A 20,048-nucleotide genomic window follows, 5' to 3' on the forward strand; every position below is an offset into this window, starting at 1 on the left:
ATAGGGCCAGTTAGCTTGTAGCAGTGTTTGATGTTGAAATTGGGCGAGTGTCATTTAGACATTGCTTCCAGCGGGCCCGTTGCCTATAAAGGGATGCGATCCCCTTGCCGCTCAGACTCAGTGGCACACTAGCCTGAGCCCTTCCAACAGGGCTCGCCAACATTCCCTGCTTTTCCACCCTGTGGTGCTACTGTGGGCCGCAGCAGTGTTTTTACAGCATTCTATCTGGGTGAGGGTTAGGCCCAAGGGCTCTACCAGTAACCCTATCACCCAGGCGGTACAAAGCAATAAGAATAGCCATCAGCAGATGGAGCGCTGACGTTCGAATGAGCTGGGGTCAGGTTCCTTCTGGATGAGCTCTCTGTGTATTGCTTAATGGCTGAGCGCGGTTGCTTGGTGGGGGAAAGTACTGGGTCGCCTTGCCTGGCGTGGGGTCAGGCCACGACTTGTAGCTTGCTCGGCATGTTCTCATCCCCAAATGTGGCCTGCGTCCACCAAGCAGAGTTCCTTTCCCTCTTTCAGACACCCAAAGTGCGCCACTGGTTGGTCCCGGGGCGCTGACTTCTGCTTCCTCTAAATTAGCCGGGGCGTTCAGTTTCATCAGCCAGCTCTTGTAGCCACTGTATTTGGTGAGAGCGGCCGGTGTAGAGGTGGCTGCTTTTGGAGAGTCGTCACCGTTGGCAGGATTTCCAAAGAGATGATCTCGCACTGACTTGGTGGGCTTGTGGCCTGTGGGGCATTCAGTGGTGAGGGGACCATATAGGACTCTCTGCCCTCGATCAGGCTATATCAGAGGGAAGCGGATGGTCAGATGATGAAAAAGAAAATCATAGCAGCATAGGGAAGTGGAGTCAGAGGTCAAAACGTAAAGGGCGTCGTGCTAGAGTGTGAAAGCTTGAGAACTGCCAGAAACGACCCGCAGTGGCATTTTGGAGGGTGTGTGATAATTGTGTAATCATTGGTATGAGGGGTATAAAGGCTCAGGGGGTGAGAATTAAGCAAGATGAGGGCCTGCGGCAAGAGTTGCATCCATTTCGAGAACCACTTGCTTGCAAATAATTTAAGTGGTGTCTCTTTAAGGAGGTCATTAAGATGCTTGATGAGGCCAGCCACCTGGGGGCGGGATCCTAGATGGAAGTTTGGAAGAATGTTGGGTGGGAGAGCCCACTGTTGAATCTCCTGAGAGGTACAGTGGGTGCCCTGGTCAGAGTCAGCAGTGTTTGGCGATCTGAAGGGAGCAGCATTGAAGGTAGTAAGGAAAGAGATTACCTGTTTTGAGGAGGAATTGTGGGCGGAGTTCACCAAGGGAAGCCTCGTGTTAAGTATCAGTGATGGTGATGGGTTATCTGGAAGCCCCAGCAGAGCGGGAGTATGGTCGGTCTCCCCGGGGGAGTGGGTCCCCGTTGTTCGGTTTGGGTGCAGAGAACGCGCTCATCTATCACCACCTTGGCTGCCGCTGAAGAGGGGGGCGTCCCCTCACATGAGCACGAGTTGTTAAGGCACGAATTCCCCGATGACCTGAGGTTGTGCGGGTCCATTTCGCAAGCTGGGGAGAAGGGTCGGTACCCTGAGGCATCTACAGGGCAGAGAGTGGAGGGCTGAGTGAGGGGGTCTAACCGCAGTATTCCTAAAATGGCCTCAGGTGTGGAGCGGTTAGCGTGAGCAGAAACGTGAGAACTGATGATAGGGATGGGGGATTCTGCTAGTTCCTTGCGTATCTTGGAGCCCCAGATGTCCTTGCCTTGTATGAGAAAATTGTCCCGTAGCCATTGGCCAGACCCAACTGCAAGGCTGTTAGCAACAGCCCGGGAGGCTGTGAAAGGCCCCTTTTGGTGGCCTCCTTAAGGGCTGGGTGAACAGCTACAGGTTCTGCCAGTTGGGCTGAGCCAGGAGTGTCCTCCTCGACTAGAAAGGTGCCCGAGGCCGGGTGGATGACGCAGCCCTCCAGCGAGCTGCATGGCATGCAGCGATGGCACTGCCCTCGGTGAAGAGCACTGACTCCCTGTCCATTTCAGACAGGTGGTCCCAAGGGGCTCCCCAAGTAGCCACAGGAGGAGAAAGCGGGGTGGGGTGGGGATGGGGGCTGTCACCTCTCGAGGCTCTCTGGCAAGGGGCTGAGCATGGGGGAAACCACATCCTCCTGTCATTTGGAAAGGCCTTTGACATCAGGTTTAGCCCTCCCCTGAAGGTACCATTTCCCTGTTACCAAGCAGGCATCAGTGGCCGTGCTGAGCTTTTCTCTTAAGAGGCGTCTCTCACTCAGGGCACTTGAGGAACTTGTGTTCAGAGTGATACCGGGCGGGGGGGGGGGGGGGCTGGCTAGGGGCTCAGTTCCTAAAAGAGCCCGAGAGGCTGCCGAAAGCTGGTGCCCAGGGGAGTCTACGGGCCTGCCGCTGGGGTAGGTGCTTAGTCCACAACCCCATAGGAAGCCAGGTAGACTCCTGTTTGGTCCCGAGACTGCAGGAGGCAACTTTGCATGGAATGTGGAACCAGTGGGAACTAAAGGTAAGACTTGCTGGACTGCGTGCTGGGCACCTTGCAAAGCGCACTTGTCGGGCTTTGCCCCAGTGGAAGGTGGGTGACTTGTGTGCGATTGCGTATACGATAGGGCGGGATGAGGGATGTGTTGCCTCCAGAACGTGAAAAGGCCTGATATGTGTTGTGCTTGTCTGAGTGTCGTGGGTGGTTGAATGGTGAGTAATTGATGTTTGGCCGTTGGGGAAATTTCTCAGCCCTTAGAGGACTAGATGATGCCCAGAAACAAGACAGATGAGGCCGGGCCTTGGCTCTTGAGGTCCAGGTGGTGTGCGAAGGGATGCGAATCTGCTCGTACTGCTTTCTCAGAGGAACCCCTGAGCGTAATGTCATCAGCGTAGTGCCAAAAGCGGCACCTTTCCAACTGTAAGGTGCTTAAGTCCTGGTGGCAGAGGTTATGTATGGTTGCAGGGCCGTTTCAGTATCCCACTGGGAAGCACGTAAATGTATAATCTGCCCCCTTCAAAAGTGAAGGCAAACGGAGCCTGGGATTCCTCCAAGGTGGGAACAGAATAGAAGATGTTAGTAGGTCAGTGAACACAGAGGACGCTCCTTGGGCCGACTGGACATCCTCAGTCAGTTCTATGTTATTAGGAATTGGAGCCTTACTGGGGAACCTGAGCCACTGAGGTTTTGATGGCCAACGGTCAGGTGCCTTTGGTTGGTGGCTGGCTTAAGTCCTGGCCAAATGGGGCTACTGAACGGGGAGATGGTGGCTTCGTGACTCCAGTCTGAAGCACCTCTTTAATGACGTAGGCGTAGGCCTCCAGCGGCCTGTTTAAGTCCCTACTGGGGAAGGTTTACCGTCTTGACCAGGGGACGAAGAGTCCCTGGCGTCCATTTGGAGAGTCCCACCAACAAGGCCAAGAACTTGGGCTTATTCCATGTGGCACGGTGTTGTGTCAGTGCCTCCATGCCTATAATAGGAAAGAACGAGCTGGGGGGCCACCACCAGAGGAAGCCATTTGAGGTGAAGGGTCCCAATAGTGATATCCGAATAGCTTTGTGAAGCTTTGATTGTTTTACCAGCAGTGCCCTGTAGGTGGAAGGGCTTCCCTTTTGGGGATACAGAGGGATTGCCTAGAATGACAGTGACTTGGGTCCCCATGTCTAGTAGGGCCAAAAAGGACTGTGCATTTTTATTGTCCTAATGGACCACCAGAGTGGTACAGGGGTAATTGTCCCCAGGTGGTGGGACAAGCCCCTGGGAGCGGCTGATTTCCTAGGGTAGGAGCTTAAGTGGCTGCCAGTCCTGGAGGTTAGGGAAGCGGGCAGAGGGGGTAGCGGGGACGGGCTTGGGGCTAGAAGATGGCCGGCAGAAGAGGGCCGTAGCTGGGAGAATGTGAGTTTTGGGGCCTGGAGTTTAGAGAGTGGCTGTCCAGAGGTTAAGTAGCCAGGAACCCCAGGTTTTCCTAACTCCCAGTAGAGGTTTTGCCTGTGTATTCCCATAAGGGACAAAATTAAATCAGAGGTTTATTAGGAAGGGAGTGGGGAACCCTTCCCATTGAGGGACATTTGTTCGAGGGAGACCTTCCTGGAGCGGTGGTGACGGAGGGCCTTGAGTGTGACGTATTGGGGCATCTGGGCAGCAATCTCCTCTGTGTCTAGCAGCCATGTCAGTGCCCTCCAGTTGCCTGATGGATGGTTTCAGGAGTCCCCCCGAAATGTAGTAGCGCTGCCCTGTGATTAGGGGGGCGCCTTGTAAAAAGGAATTCTCTGGGCTTAGGGTCAGATGGGGCCTATTCAGGGTTGGAAATTCAGGGAGTCGTTTGGGTCACTGTGGTGATGGAAATGACAAAGCCATTGGATCATGCCAATTTTGCACAGCAGGAGGCACGGAGGACCCTCACGTGCATGAATGGTCAATGAAGGCCTTTTAAATTAGTGGTGTGACTGTCTCATTCGACCGTATGGCCTTGATCACGGCTGCTCTGGGGAGATCATTGAATTATTATGGCAGCAGTGACATTTTGGCGTGGGTACCGCAGGCAACACACGACAGAGGCGATATGCAAAAGCACGTAGCAGCATGGCAGACCTCCAGCAAGCGGTGTTCCGTTCCCAGGTGGTGTTCCCCCCCTGGGCTGGTCAGCTAGTAAGCCAGTCGCAGCTAACGGGTATTCCTCGTGATTAACTGCACAGGCAATCATGCAATCCTGCCAACAAGGCCAATTGTTTTGTGCTGGTCTCAACCTATCAGTAGTGATCTATTGGCTAGAAATGCCTAGGGGCACTCACCTGGGCCTGAGGTGAGCCCTCACAGACATTTCCCCTTTCAGAGCCAGTGGTGTGATTGGACCCGCCCTGGTGGTTCTTATGATGGCAACAACCATCAGTGAACTTTGAAAGAAAAGAAAAGAAAACCAAGGATTATTACTCACAAATCCTGAAGGATACATGGTACAGCTGGGGCCACTCAGCGAGGTTGCGGCAGAAAGGTAGTGGGCCTGGGGTTGTGTCTTTATTGGAGTCTAGGATGGGGTGCCTGGGGTTTCACAGGTTCACTCTTTGTTGGCGAATTTAAAACATAAGGGTGGGAATTAAAACTCGGGAAGGGAAAAACAAGTGGTCAAATGGTGAGTTATCTAAGTCGACCAGAGATCTCCGAAACAAAGGAAACTTCTGGGGCCGGGCTGCCTGGCTCTTCCTCTAGTCCTGTAGCCTGCAGTGTGTTTATTCAAGATAGCTGTCTTTGAAGTGGGTGCCTAGGCAATCCGAAGCTTCAGGTCAGGCACTTGCATTACAGAAACAAAACAAAACAAAACCCAACTGTCCGGTGCTTACACTATATTTACATAAAGATGCCCTAATCTTATTGTACATCCTCTAGGGCAGGGATTGGTTACAAAAATGGCTGAGGGAGCAAGAGTGTCCTTCAAATGCGTAAGTCTGCCATATGGTTTTTCTTCCAGTTTTACTGAGATATAATTGACATGTAGCACTGATAAGGTTAAGATGTACAGCAGAATGGTTTGACTTACATAGATCATGGAGTGATTGCCAGTATGAGTTAGCATCAATCATCACATATAGATACAAGGAAAAAAACATGTTTTTCCTCGTGATGAGAACGCTTAGGATTTACTCTTAACAACTTGCATGTATACTATAGAGCAGTGTTAATTATATTCATCATGTTGTATATTACATCCCCAGTACTTATTTATCTTAAAGCTGGAAGTTTTCACTTTGTGACCCTCTTCATCCAATTTCCTCTCCCCACATGCCCCACCTCTGGTAACCACAAATCGAATCTCTTTTTCTGTGAGTTATTTTGCTTTGATTCCATATACAGGTAAGATGATACAGTATTTGTCCTTCTCGGACTGATTTCACTTAGCACAATGCCCTCAAGGTCTATTCATGTTGTCACAAATGGCAGGATTTCCTCCTTCTTTATGGCTGAGTAATATTCCGTTGTATATACGTATCCCATGTCTTTGTCCGTCTACAGGTGAAAGGATAACATTTAGGTTGTTTCCATGTCTTGTCTATTGCAAATAATGCTGCTCTGAGCATGGGGCGTGGGGTAGGGACAGGTATCTCTTCAACATAGTGTTTTCACTTCCTTCTGATGTATTCCCAGAAGTGGAATTGCTGGATCATATGGTTGTTAAGTTTTTTGAATAATCTCCATACTGTTTTCCATAGTGGCTGTGCCAGTTCGTAATTTCGCCATCAGTGCATAAGGGTTCCTTTTTCTCCATGTGCATGGTGGCATTCGTTATCTCTTGTCTTTTTGATGCTAGCCATTCTAACTGGTGTGAGGTGATATCGCATGTGGTTTTGATTTGCATTGCTCGTGCTGTTGAACATCTCTTCACATAGCTGTTGGTCATTCATGTATCTTCTTTGGAAAAATGTCTATTCCAGTCCCTTGCCCATTTTTTAGTTGGATTGTTTGTTTGCTATTGAGTTGTATGGGTTCTTTACATATTTTGGATATTAACCCCATATCAGATATTTGGTTTGCAAGAATTTTTTCCCATTCCATAGGTTGTCTTTTCATTTTGTTGGTCGTTTCTGTTGCTAAGCAGCTTTTTAGTTTGATGTAATCCCACTTATTTATTTTTTAAATTTTGTTTGCTTGTGCTTTAGTGTCATGTACAAAAAATTCATTGCCAATACCCATGTTAAGGAGCTTTTTACCTATGTTTACTTCCAGTAGTTTTATGGTTTCTGGGTTTACATTAAAGTCTTTAATCTATTTCCAGTAAATTTTTGTGAGTGGTGTAAGATAGGGGTCTCATTTCATTCTTTTACATGTGAAGATGCACTTTTCCCAGCCACAGTTATTGACGAGACCGTCTTTTCTCCACTGAGTATTGTTGCCTCCCTTGTCAAATATGACTTGACCATATACATTTGGGTTTATTTCTGGGTTCTTGATTCTGTTTCAGTGGTTGAGGTGTCTCTTTTTATGCCAGCACCGTACTATTTTGAAGAAAGTAGCTTTACAACATAGCTTGAATTCAGGAAGTGTGACGCCTCCCGGTTGGTTGTTTTTCAGGATTGCTTTGACTATTCAGGGTCCTTTTTGGGTCCATCTAAATTATAGGATTGTTGCTTCTATTTCTGTAAAAAATGCCATTGGACTCTTGGTATGGATTGCATTAAATCTATGGATGGCTTTGGGTAGTGTGGCAATTTTAACAACATTAATTCTTCCAATCTATGAACGAGGAGTCTCTTTCCCTTTATTTATGTCATCTTTGATTTTGTTCATCAATGTCTCATAGTTTTCAGTGTAGAGATCTTTTGCCTGCTTGGCTGTATTTTTTCCTAAGTAATTTATTGTTTTTGATGCTATTGTAAGTGGGATCATTTTCTTTGCTTCATTTTCAGATAATTCTTTGTTAGTGTATAGAAACGCTACTGATTTTTGCATGTTAAATTTGAATCCTACAACTTTATGGAATTTATTGATTAGATGGTAAGTTTTTGGTGGAGTCTTTAGGAATTTTTTTAGATATAAAATCATGTCTTCTGCAAATAGAGACAATTTTACTTTTTCCTTTAAAATTCTGATGCATTTTATTTGTTTTCCTTGCCTGATTGCTCTGGCTTAACCATCCAGTACTATGTTGAATAGAAGTGGTGAGAGTGGACACTCTTGTCTTATTTCTAATTTTAGAGGAAAGCTTTCAACCTTTCCACCTTTATTATTATATTAGCTGTTGGCTTGTCAACATTATGACCATGTTATGTTATTAAGTTGAGGTAAATTCTTTCAATACCTAATGTGTTAAGAGTTTTGTTTTAAATCATGAACAGATGTTGAATTTCATCAAATGCTTTTTCTGTGTCTATTGAGTTGATCATATGATTTTTATTTTTCATTCTATTAATGTGAGGTATCACACTGATTAATGTGGATGTGTTGAAACATCCCTGCATCTCAAGATAAATCCCACTGGATCATGGTGAATGGCCTTTTTAATGTGCTGCTGAGTTGAGTTTGATAGTATTTTATTGAGAATTTTGAATCTGTATCTATCAGGTATATTGGCCTGTAATTTTCTTTATTGGTGGTGTCCTTTCCTGGCTTTTGTACCAGGGTAATGTTGGCCTCGTAAAATGAGTTTGCGAGTGTTCCCTCCTCTTTGATTTTTTTTGGAAGAGTTTGGGAAGTATTGGCGTTAATTGTTTATTTTTATTTCTTTTTTATTTTTAAAAATTTTATTGGAGTATAGTTGATTTACAATGTTGTGTTTCAGGTGTACAGCAAAGTGATTCAGTTATACATGTACAGACACGTATTCTTTTTCAAATTCTTTTCCCATTTAGGTTATTGCAGAATATTGAGTGGAGTTCCCTGTGCTATACAGTAGGTCCTTGTCGCTTATCTTTTTAAAATATAGTAGTGTGTATGTCTGTGACCGCCAAACTCCCAGTTTATCCGTGATCCTCACCTTTCCCCTTTGGTAACGACAAGCTTGTGTTCTAGGTCTGTGAGTCTGTTTCTGCTTTATGCATAAGTTCATTTGTATCTTTTTTGTAGATTCCGCATATAAGCGATATCATCTGATATTTGTCTTTCTCTGTGTGACTTACTTCACTTATGAAGTAAGCAGGAAGTATGATAATCCCCAGGGTCACCCATGTTGCTGCAAGTGGCATTATTTCATTCTTTTTAATGGCTGAGTAGTATTCCATCATAGATATATGTACCACATCTTCCTTGTCCAGTCATCTGCTGATGTACATTTAGGTTGTTTCCATGTCTTGGCTATTGTAAATAGTGCCGCAGTGAACATGGGGGTGCATGTATCCTTTTGAAGCATGACTAACTTTACTGTTGTGTTTGGGTTCCTTATTCTTTTTTGTGTTTGTATCTATTGCAGATTTTCAGTTTGTGGTTACCATGAGGTTTTGACATAGCAGTCTATATACAAATAAGGTTGTTTTCAGTTGCCGGTCTTTGAATTTCAAATGCATTTCCAGTATCCTGCATTTGTACTCTCCTGTTCTCACGATTGCCGGTTTTGATATCACGTTTGTGTGTGGATGATTTCATACCTTTACTTTATGTTTGCCTTTACCGGTGAGCTTTCCGATTCGTAATTGTCTTGATTCTAGTTGTGGCCTTTTCTTCTCCTCCTAGAGACGTTCCTTTAGGATTTCTTGTAAAGCTGGTTTTGTGGTGCTGAATTCTCTTAGCATTTGCTTGTCTGTAAAGCTTTTGATTTCTCTGTCGAGTATGAACGAGAGCCTTGCTGGGTAGAGTATTCTTGGCTGTAGGTTTCCCCCTTGTATCACGTTAAATGTATTGTGCCACTCCTTTCTGGCCTGCAGGGTTTCTGCTGAAAAATTAGCAGATAACTTTACGGGGATCCCCTTGAGTGTTATTTGTTGCTCTTCTCTTGTTGCTTTTGATATTTTTTCTTTGTATTTACTTTTTGTCAGTTTGATGAACACGTGTCTCAGCATGCTCCTCCTTGTGCTTATCTTGCACGGGACTCCCTGCGCTTCCTGGGCTTGAGTGTGTTTCCTTTCTCATGTTAGGGACGTTTTGGGCTATATTCTCTTCAAATATTTTCTCAGCCCTTTTGTCTCTCTATCCTCCTTCTGGGACCCCTGTAATGGAAATGTTGGTGCGTTTAGTGTTGTCCCAGAGGTCTCTGAGAGTGTCCTCATTTCTCTTCATTCTGTTTTCTTTATTCTGTTCCATGGCAGTGATTTCCACCATTCTGTCTTCAAGCTCACTTATTCGTTCTTCTGCCTCAATTATTCTCCTACTGATTTCTTCTGATGTGGTTTCCTTTTTAGTTATTGTGTTCTTCATCTCTGTTGGTTTGTTCTTTAAATCTTCTAGTTCTTTGTTAAACATCTCTTGTATCTTCTCGATCTGTGCCTCCATTCTTTTTCCGAGACCTTGCATCGTCTTTGCTGTCATTACTCTAAATTCTTTTTCAGGTAGGTCGCCTATCTCCACTTCATTTAGTTGCTATTGTGGGTTTTTATCTTGTGCCTTCATCTTCCACATATTTCTCTGCTGTCTCATTTTGTCTGACTTTGTGTATTCATGGTCTCCTCTCTGCTGCTGCAGGATCATGGCTCCTCTTGCATCTGGTGTCTGCCCCCCAGTGGGTCAGGTTGGTCCTGAGGCTTGTGCAGGCTTCCCGGTTGGGAGGGACTGGTGCCTCCCCATTGGTAGGTGGAGCTTGTCCCTCTGGTGGGCAGGGCCGTGTCAAGGGGTGTGTTTTGAGGGGGCTGTGAACTCAGGACAACTTTAGGCAGCCTGTCTGCTGATGGGCAGGGTTGTGTTCCTGTGCTGCTGGTTGCTTGGCCTGAGGTGTTCCAGCACTGGAGCCTGTAGGCTGTTGGGTGGGGCCAGGTCTTGATGCCAAAATGGTGATCTCTGTGAGAGTTCACACCAATCAATATCCTGTGGGTCCTTTGCCACCTGTGTCCTTGCCCCCCCTCCAAGTGAGCCACAGCTGACCCCCACCTCCCTAGGTGATCCTCCAAGACTCATAGGTATGTCCAGCCCAGGCTCTTATGGAGTTACTGCCTTGTGCTGGGTCCTAGTGCATATGAAACCTTGTGTGCACCCTTCTGCAGTGGCATCTCTGTTTCCCCCAGTCCTGCACCCAAGCTCAGCTGGCCTTCGAAGGCAAACGCTGTGGGAGTTCCTCCTCCCGATGCCAGACCCTCAGGCTGGGGAGCCTGACGTGGGGCTCAGGACTCTCACTCTTGTGGGAGAACATCTGTGATATAATTATTTTCCCGTTTGTGGGTCACCCATACCTGGTGGGCATGGGATTTGATTATGTCATGAAAGTGCCCCTCCTACTGTCTTGTTGTGGCTTCTTCTTTGTCTTTGACTGTAAGGTATCTTTGTTGATAGGTTCCAGTCCTTTTTGTCAATGGTTGTTCAGCAGTTAGCTGTGGTCGTGGTGTTTGCATGAGAGGAGGTGAGCTCAAGTCCTTCTGCTCTGCCGTCTTTTCCAGAATCGAGGGGCTGCTTTCAGTTTGCATGCTTGCTGCCTCTTTCCTCCGTGTGTGCTGGCAGTTCTCCCCTTGATATGGGGTGTGCAGGTGCAGCAGCCCTTGTGTGCTCCCAGGATGGCGGGGGCAGGGCTCGGCACCTGCTCACAGGTCTCCTAGGGTCGGCTGCGGTCCATGCACTCCCGGGACATCAGGCGTAGGGCTTGGCGCCTGCCTGTGGGTCTCCTAGGGGCAGCTGCTCTCTGCGCTGTCCCAGGGCAGCAGGAGCAGCGCTTGGTACCTGCCTGTGGGTCTTGTGGTGATATCCTGTGCCCGCTTCTGGAGCCCACAATAGCGTTGGTGACTCGCTCCTGCCCTGGGAGCTCCTGTAGTTGGTGTCTCGTTGCCTGGGAGTGCTCACAGGGAAAGAAGCTCTTATAGTGGTCCCACCCCTCTTCTCGTGTGCCCCCCAGTAATGGCACCTTGCCTCTCTGGCAGGCCCTGGCTTCTTCGGAGTACACCCTCAGTTGCCACAGTCCAGCCTCTTCAGGCTGTCTCCGCCTAGCCAACCCCAGTCCTGTCTCTGGGCCTGACCTCTGAAGCCTGAGCTTCAGCACCCAGCCCCCTCTGCAACAAGTGAGGCAGGGAGACTGCACTGAGCTTCTGGCCCAATCTTTTTAAATGTTATTCACGAATGTAAGTGCAAGCGTTTTGAGTTAATCACTTGCGTGATTTCTTATTTGAATAGTGCCCTAGTGTGATTCTTTCCTTAAACTGTTCTTAAAATAATAATACTCTTGAATGGTTATATTCGTACTAAGGGGTGATAATGGATGGTGTTTCTCAGATATTTTATACCTCAGCATTACTTCCTAGGTAAGTAGGTAACAGTAGAATATATGTTATCGCTAAGAGAAACCTAAAACTTAAAAACTACCTTTTCTAAGGGAAAATCAACAAACAAGCATGGACTGGGACCTCAAATTTCCACAAAGGAAATATGCATATGTATAAACAAAAGCCTTTCATCCAGTGTTCTGTTAACGAAGAATGTAAACTAAGTAGAAAGACAGAGTGAGAAACCTTCAGAGCAGATAGATTGTATTTTTTTAATGTGATTATAGGACCATAAAATGAAATGTTTGTGGTCAGTATTTGTATTAGTCAGTGTTCTGCAGAGAAACAGAACCAATAGGATTGATTGATTGATTGTAAGAATTGGCTGACGCAATTAAGGAGGCTGACAAGACCCAAGATCTGCAGTCAACAAGCTGGAGACGCAGGAGAGCCTGAGTAGAAAGAGAAGCCAGAGGAGCTGATGGGTCAGTTTAAGTCTGAAGGCAAGAAAAAAACTGATGTCCCAGATCGAAGGCAGTCGGACAGGAGGCGTTCCCTATTGCTCAAAGGAGGGTCAGCCTTTTTGTTCTTTTGAGGCCTTCAGCTTATCCACACTAAGGAGGGCAATCTGCTTTACTCAGTCTACCAATTCAAGTTTTTTTTTTTTTTTTTTCCCCTTGCGGTACGAGGGCCTGCTACTGTTGTGGCCTCTCCCGTTGCGGAGCACAGGCTCCGGATGCGCAGGCTCAGCGGCCATGGCTCACGGGCCCAGCCGCTCCGGGGCATGTGGGATCCTCCTGGACCAGGGCACGAACCCCTGTGCCCTGCATCGGCAGGCGGACTCTCAACCACTGTGCCACCAGGGAAGCCCTGAAGTTTATTTAAGGCAAGATTCTTTTTAAGTTTTATTGAGTGATAATTAGCATATCACATTGTATTAGTCCAAGGTGTATAATTTCATATGTGTATATATTACAAAATGATTGCTACAATAAATTTAGTTAACATTAATTACCTCACATAGTTATAAAATTTTTTCTCTTGTGATGAGAATTTTTAAGATCTGCTCTCTTAGCAACTTTCAACAATGCGATACAGTATTGTTAACTATATAGTCACCATTGCTGTACATTACATTCCTGGAACTTATAATTGGACATTTTTACCTTTTGACCACCTTCACCCATTTCCCCCACTGCCCATCCCCACCTCTGGCAACCACCAATCTCTTCTCTGTATATGTGATTTTTGTTTTTTGGATACCATTTATAAGTACTAGCATACAGTATGTGCCTCCCTCTAACTTATTTCAGTAAGCATATCGGAACTAGACTGACCCTGCGAAAGTAGTCTACTCACTCTATACAAGCTCACCTTGGGGCTTCCCTGGTGGCTCAGTGCTTGAGAATCTGCCTGCTAATGCAGGGGACACGGGTTCGAGCCCTGGTCTGGGAGGATCCCACAGGCCGCGGAGCAACTAGGCCCGTGAGCCACAACTAGTGTGCCTGCGCGTCTGGAGCCCGTGCTCCGCAACAAGAGAGGCCGCGATGGTGAGAGGCCCGTGCACGGCGATGAAGAGTGGCCCCCGCTCGCCACAGTTAGAGAAAGCCCTCGCACAGAAACGAAGACCCAACACAGCAAAAATAAATGAATTAATTAATAAACTCCTACCCCCAACATAAAAAAAAAGCTCACCTTAATTGTTAAATTTTAGACTCTTCTGTTAAAATCCCAGAAGGCTAATATAATGCTTTTCTCCTTCCCTCTTATTTGGTTCTTTTTCTTTCTTAGCTAGTCACTGAAATCTGCTTTAGGTTATTTCTGGTGGAAAGGTTAGCAGGTAATGCAGTTCCAAACTATGAATAGCTTTTGGAATTAATAAATCCCAAAGATGAGTGTGAGAAAGAGGAATTAATCTTCAAAAAGTAGCTTATGAAAAATATAAATTTATATAGCCTTTAGACATTTGTAATATTATAGCCCTGAGCTGGTGTTTAATTTCAAGTGTATCTGTCTTTTCATTCTAAGGAAATTGCAAACTTCCTAAGGTCAGGGACATTAGATCATGTCTATTTATTTCTATTGCAGAGCTTTCTCTACTTGGGGTGTAATAATAATAATGGTGCAAAGAGTAGTAGATCTTAATTTTAATGCTTTTATTTTAAATTATTTTAGTGTAGTAGTAAAGTAATAGATATCATTTAAAATTACTTCAAGAGTATAGACCTTTAGTCTATTGAATCCAGATCCATTAAATACTGGTACTGGTATTCTGTAGTGTATTATGAAAAATATGATAGCTCACAAAGCTGAATATGTTTTTATTTAAGGATATGAAGGAAAGAATGCAAATATGCAATGTATAGTAGATTTGAGGGTTTTTTTAAATTTTATAGTCTTTTTTTTTTTTTTTTTTTTGGCCACACCACACGGCACGTGTGGGATCTCACTTCCCTGACCAGTGATCGAACCCGCATCCCCTGCAGTGGAAGCGTAGAGTCTTAACCACTGGACCACCAGGGAAGTCCGTTGAGTGATTTTTAGAAGTTAGTTACTTTCCCCACATGCTAGAAAGAAGGTCTGATTGGGGAAGAGGGGTGTGAAATCAGCAAGATGGTGGAATCAGAGGTTCCCGGCTTTAGTGTTCCTCAAGGAAATACAAACTAGCAACTCTCCACAGACAAGAAGGCCTCTGTGGGGAAAAAGAAAAAAAAAAAAAAATCCCAGGAGCCAGAAGTGAGGCCGAAGCACCCCCCTGTGGACCACAAGGCAGCTTCACTTTGACCACGTAGCCCTTCCTGCAGGCCAGCACGCAGCCGCACCAAGAGGTTTCTCCAGTGGAGCAAAGAGACCCCAGCGTGAGCATCCGGGTTCCATCCTGGGGAGCTTCCCATGAGGTCCACATCCATCCTTCTCGAGGAACACTGGGAGAAAAGGGAGAGCTCAACCACCTGGTATCAGCTTGAAATAAAGATGGCGGGGCAGGGCTTCCGGCTTCCAGCATGGAGATTGTGATGGACTGTGTACCTGACGGCAGTGGTGCCCAATCAGAGAGCACAGCCAGCAGTTCCTTCCACCTGTGGTGTGGAGCCAGTAATCTCATCTGGCCAGGGAGCACGTGGGCAGCTCTAGCCAGATCGGGTCCCCAGCCAGCAGTCAGGCCCAGCCATGGAACTCGTCCTCTATCCCTGCTTAGGCAGGGTCGCAAGCCAGCAGCCCCATCCAACTGCAGAGCGCAGCCTCTAGGCTTGCCCAGCCAGGAACCCAAACAGTGACTCTGCAAAATCTTGGAACCCCGTGCACAGACTCGCCTGGCTTAGGAGCCCAGCATACAGCCCCCTGGATGGCTGAGCAGATTTCCCATTATGTAAGCTAGTGAACTATAAGAGTAGCTATTTCATTATCTTTCAGTTCTTCCATGTGCTATCAGTTTCTTCCTCACAATGCAAAGATTTGTTGGGTATGCTATAAATATTACAAATGGTGCTATAAATATTTTCCTTACTCAAAGGCCTGGTTTTTATCATACATACTGAAGATTCTTTAGTTGCTCTAAGGATAGATTGAAAAGAGAACAACATCCTTATCCTCTGCTTAAATGGTAAGAGGTCAGGAGAGCATGACATGGGTATCGCTGGCCATGATATCCAATTCTACTGGGTTTGTGATTTTTGCATCCTTCCGGAGTTGAATCTAATATATCCCTGCTCCTGCCACACAACTGACACAGCTGTGGTGGCTGTACCAGGCGAGATGGAAGAGCAGGGTACAACTGGTTCCAGAAAATGCAACTCCATCTTTATGTTTCCTTTCCTAGAGGCCCTGGTGCTGGGAATGTTCTTCCTCTACTTTCAGTGGTTGGGGTCCGAGGTTTCAAGATGAGTATTTCATTGTCCATGGTACTGTTGAGTGTCAGTGTGGAAATAATACACACAACTAGAAGACTTTGACCTCACACTTGACCTTAGATAATTCAGTTACCTGGAGTTTTCTCAGTTATAAAATGGAGATAATAAGTCTTTGGGGTTTCTCTGTGTTATAAACCTCAAAACAAACAAAAAGCCCCCCAAGGATTGTGGATGGGCATTTTGAAAACTTTAAGTAGCTACACTAACACAGTTACACATCAGGCTCTCCCTAATTTCTTCTTCTTCGAAAAACTATGGATTTTGAAGTCTCCCTGGTGTTAAGAAGGCTAAAATCTGTTTGCGTCTGTTTATACCTGTATGACAACTAATACCAATGTGGGTAATTGCTGCAGTGAAGGAACCCATATAATTTCTCCAAGGAAACTTTTATTTTCACCGATAAGCGATAGGAGGCCTTATTAGTGACTCTTATTTTGCAAGTGCACATTTTCATCTTAAGCAAAAGCTAGGATTGAGTGAGGTTTAGTTGAAGGCTATCACCCTGGATAAACACCATCAAAAAGTGTTGTTTTTTTTTCTTCTTGGCTTCTTTCCTGGGTACCTTTTTAGGACCCTTCTTCCTTACTCCCTCCTCTTTCCCAAATGTATGCTGAGTATCTGTTCTGTGATGTTGGCGGTATTAGGCACTTATATAAAGTAATCGTTTAATTATCAGCAAAGTCTGAGTTTGCTAATATAGCCTCCATTGTATAGATGAGGAGACATGCTTCTTGAAGTACAAGGTCACATAACCAAAATATGGAAAAGAAGATATTCTAGTGTGTGTCTTCTGACTATAAATGGGTTGCTATTTCTATGACTTGTACATATTCTTGAATGCACTTTTAGAATTGAGGAAACTGTAGATAATTGATTCTACTTTGGGTTAAATGGGAGACTGAAATCTCCTTTCTTACCTGTCGTGCACATCACAGCTCTTCTACTGAACTACTGCCCATGGAGTCATTTCACACTACAGTTTGATGTACCTGATTTATTTATTTCAGAGATAAACTCATTCATTCATGCAGTTGAGTATTTGAGGGCCTGTTATTTAAGAGGGGGTGATTTGTGTTAGAATCCAATGGGGTAAAGTAGATAATGAGCACATTGACTGGGACATATAGTATTAACCTTACATACAAAGGAAATGACACGTAGCCCTTGTTGTGGATGTGACTGCAGTGGAAACTCTGAGAAAGGCATGTATTATAATACAAGAAACTCTGATAAATTGTATTTGATCAGTAAAAAGAAGGAAAACGAATGAGATCTTTTGAAGAGGAAGAGACCACTTCTGGTAGGGATTGTTTCACGTTATGGGAACAGAAGATGAGGGTAGAACGGGTTTTCATTGTTAAAATGTGAGGGAAAAATTGTAGACTCTTAATCAATCCTATCATTTAGAAAAGCGTCTCCTCTATTAATTCATTCAGCAAATAGTTATTGAGCATCTACTTTGTGCTCTGCATTTTCTATGTAGTGAGAACTTAGAGGCTAATTTAAAATGTCTCTGTTTTCACAGAGGGTTAAGCCTAGAGAAGAGAGGAGATACAGACATAAACATAGATATACATACCACATCTCGTAGAGATACATTTAAAGATAAAGCAGGGGAAGGTGGTAGAGAGTGATAGACGGTGATAATTGGGGTGTGGTAGTCTGAGAAGGACTCTCCAGAGTTGCGACATTTGAGCGATACCTGAATAAAGCGAACCGTATGAACATCTAGGAAAAGAACATTGCAGACAGAAGGACGAGCAGATTCAAAAAGCTCTGAAATGGGGTATTTCTCATTCTCAATGGAGACTTTAGATTTTCTTCCAAGTGTAATGGGGAGCCTTCTGAGCATTGTAATTGGGGAGGAATGGGACCTGATGTTGATGTTTAAAAGGTGACTCTGGTTTACTGTGTGGAAAATATTGTAGAGTGTGAAAAGAATTGCAGTCGGAAAGCAAGGTAAGAGGCCCTTGCTATTGTGTGGCAAGATATGGTGGCTCAGAGAAGAGCAGTAAGGGTAGAGATGGTGAGAAGCGCTCCCTTTGGGAATATATCGTGAAGTTATATCCAACTTCAGCATGGAATTAGAGAAGTCAAGGCTAGCCTGAGCAATTGGCCGAGCGGTGACGCCATTTACCAAAATGGGGAATATGGCAAGAAGAGCAAATTTAGAAGTAGGAATTTATGTGTTCTTGTGATAATGCCTTTTCTTTCTTTCTTTCATTGAAGTGTAGTTGATGTACAATGTTGTGTTAGTTTTAGGTGTACAGCAAAGTGACTCAGTTATACATACATATATTCTTTTTCAGATTCTTTTCCATTATAGGTTACTACAAGATATTGAATATAGTTGCCTGTGCTATACCGTAGGTCCTTGTTGTTTATGTATTTTTTACTTTTAGTAGTGTATATCTGTTCATCCCTAACTCCTAATTAATCCCTACCCCCACCTATCCCCTTTGGTAGCCATAAATTTGCTTTCTATGCCTGTCAATCTACTTCGTTTTGTAAATAAGTTAATTTGTGTCATATTTTAGATTTCACATGTAAGTGGTAAAAAGATGTGGAATGAATATACACACACACACATACACACACACACACACACACACACACACACACAATGGAATATTACTCTGCCGTAAAAAAGAATGAAATAATGCCATTTTCAGCAACATGGATGGAAGTAGAGATTATCATACTAAGTGATGTAACTCAAACAGAAAGAGAAATATATGATATTGCTTATATGTGGAAGATAATGCTTTATTTTAAATTCCTATTATACATGCTAGTAGAGGAGTCATATGGGAAACTGATTATACAGATCTGGAGTTCACCACTGAAGATAAAAATTGGGGGGGTCACAGCTAGAGGGGTGGGATAGGGAGGGTGGGAGGGAGATGCAAGAGGGAGGGGATATGGGAATATATGTATACATATAGCTGATTCACTTTTTTTTTTTACATGTTTATTGGAGTATAATTACTGTACAATGGTGTGTTAGTTTCTCCTTTATAACAAGGTGAATCAGTTATGCATATACATATATCCACATATCTCTTCCCTCTTGCGTCTCCCTCCCTCCCACCCTCCCTATCTCACCCCTCTAGGTGGTCACAAAGCACCAAGCTGATCTCCCTGTGCTATGCAGCTGCTTCCCATTACCTAGCTGTCTTACATGTAGTAGTGTATATATGTCCATGCCACTCTCTCACTTTCTCATAACTTGCCCTTCCCCCTCCCCATATCCTCGAGTCCATTCTCTAGTAGGTCTGTGTCTTTATTCCCGTCTTACCCCTAGGTTCTTGATGAAATTTTTTTTTCTTAGATTCCATATATATGTGTTAGCATACGGTATTTGTCTTTCTCTTTCTGACTGACTTCACTCTGTATGACCGACTCTAGGTCCATCCACCTCACTACAAATAACTCAATTTCGTTTCTTTTTATGGCTGAGTAATATTCCATTGTATATATATGCCACATCTTTTTTATTATTATTCTAAATTAGTTTTAATAAATCTGAATGCTTCTTTTTTTTTTACATCTTTATTGGAGTATAATTGCTTTATAATGGTGTGTTGGTTTCTGCTTTATAACAATGTGAATCAGTTCTACATATACATATATTCCCATATCTCTTCTCTCTTGCGTCTCCCTCCCTGCCACCCTCCCTATCCCACCCCTCCAGGCAGTCACAAAGAACGGAGCTGATCTCCCTGTGCTATGCGGCTGCGTCCCACTAGCTATCTACCTTAGGTTTTGTAGTGTATATATGTCCATGCCTCTCTCTCGCTTTGTCACAGCTTACCCTTCCCACTCTCCATATCCTCAAGTCCATTCTTTAGTAGGTCTGTGTCTTTATTCCTGTCTTACCCCAAGGATCTTCATGACATTTTTTTCCTTAAATTCCATATATATGTGTTAGCATACGGTATTTGTCTTTCTCTTTCTGACTTACTTCACTCTGTATGACAAACTCTAGGTCCATTCACCTCATTACAAATAGCTCAATTTCGTTTCTTTTTATGGGTAATATACCATTGTATATATGTGCCTCATCTTTTTTATCCATTCATCTGATGATGGACACTTAGATTGTTTCCATCTCCTGGGTATTGTAAATAGAGCTGCAGTGAACATTTTGGTACATGACTCTTTTTGAATTATGGTTTTCTCAGGGTATATGCCCAGTAGTGGGATTGCTGGGTCATATGGTAGTTCTATTTTTAGCTTTTTAAGGAACCTCCATACTGTTCTCCATAGTGGCTGTATCAATTTACATTCCCGCCAACAGTGCAGGAGGGTTCCCTTTGCTCCACCCCCGCTCCAGCA

This window comes from Orcinus orca, chromosome X (assembly GCF_937001465.1).
Source record: "Orcinus orca chromosome X, mOrcOrc1.1, whole genome shotgun sequence".
Classification (NCBI taxonomy): Eukaryota; Metazoa; Chordata; class Mammalia; order Artiodactyla; family Delphinidae; genus Orcinus; species Orcinus orca.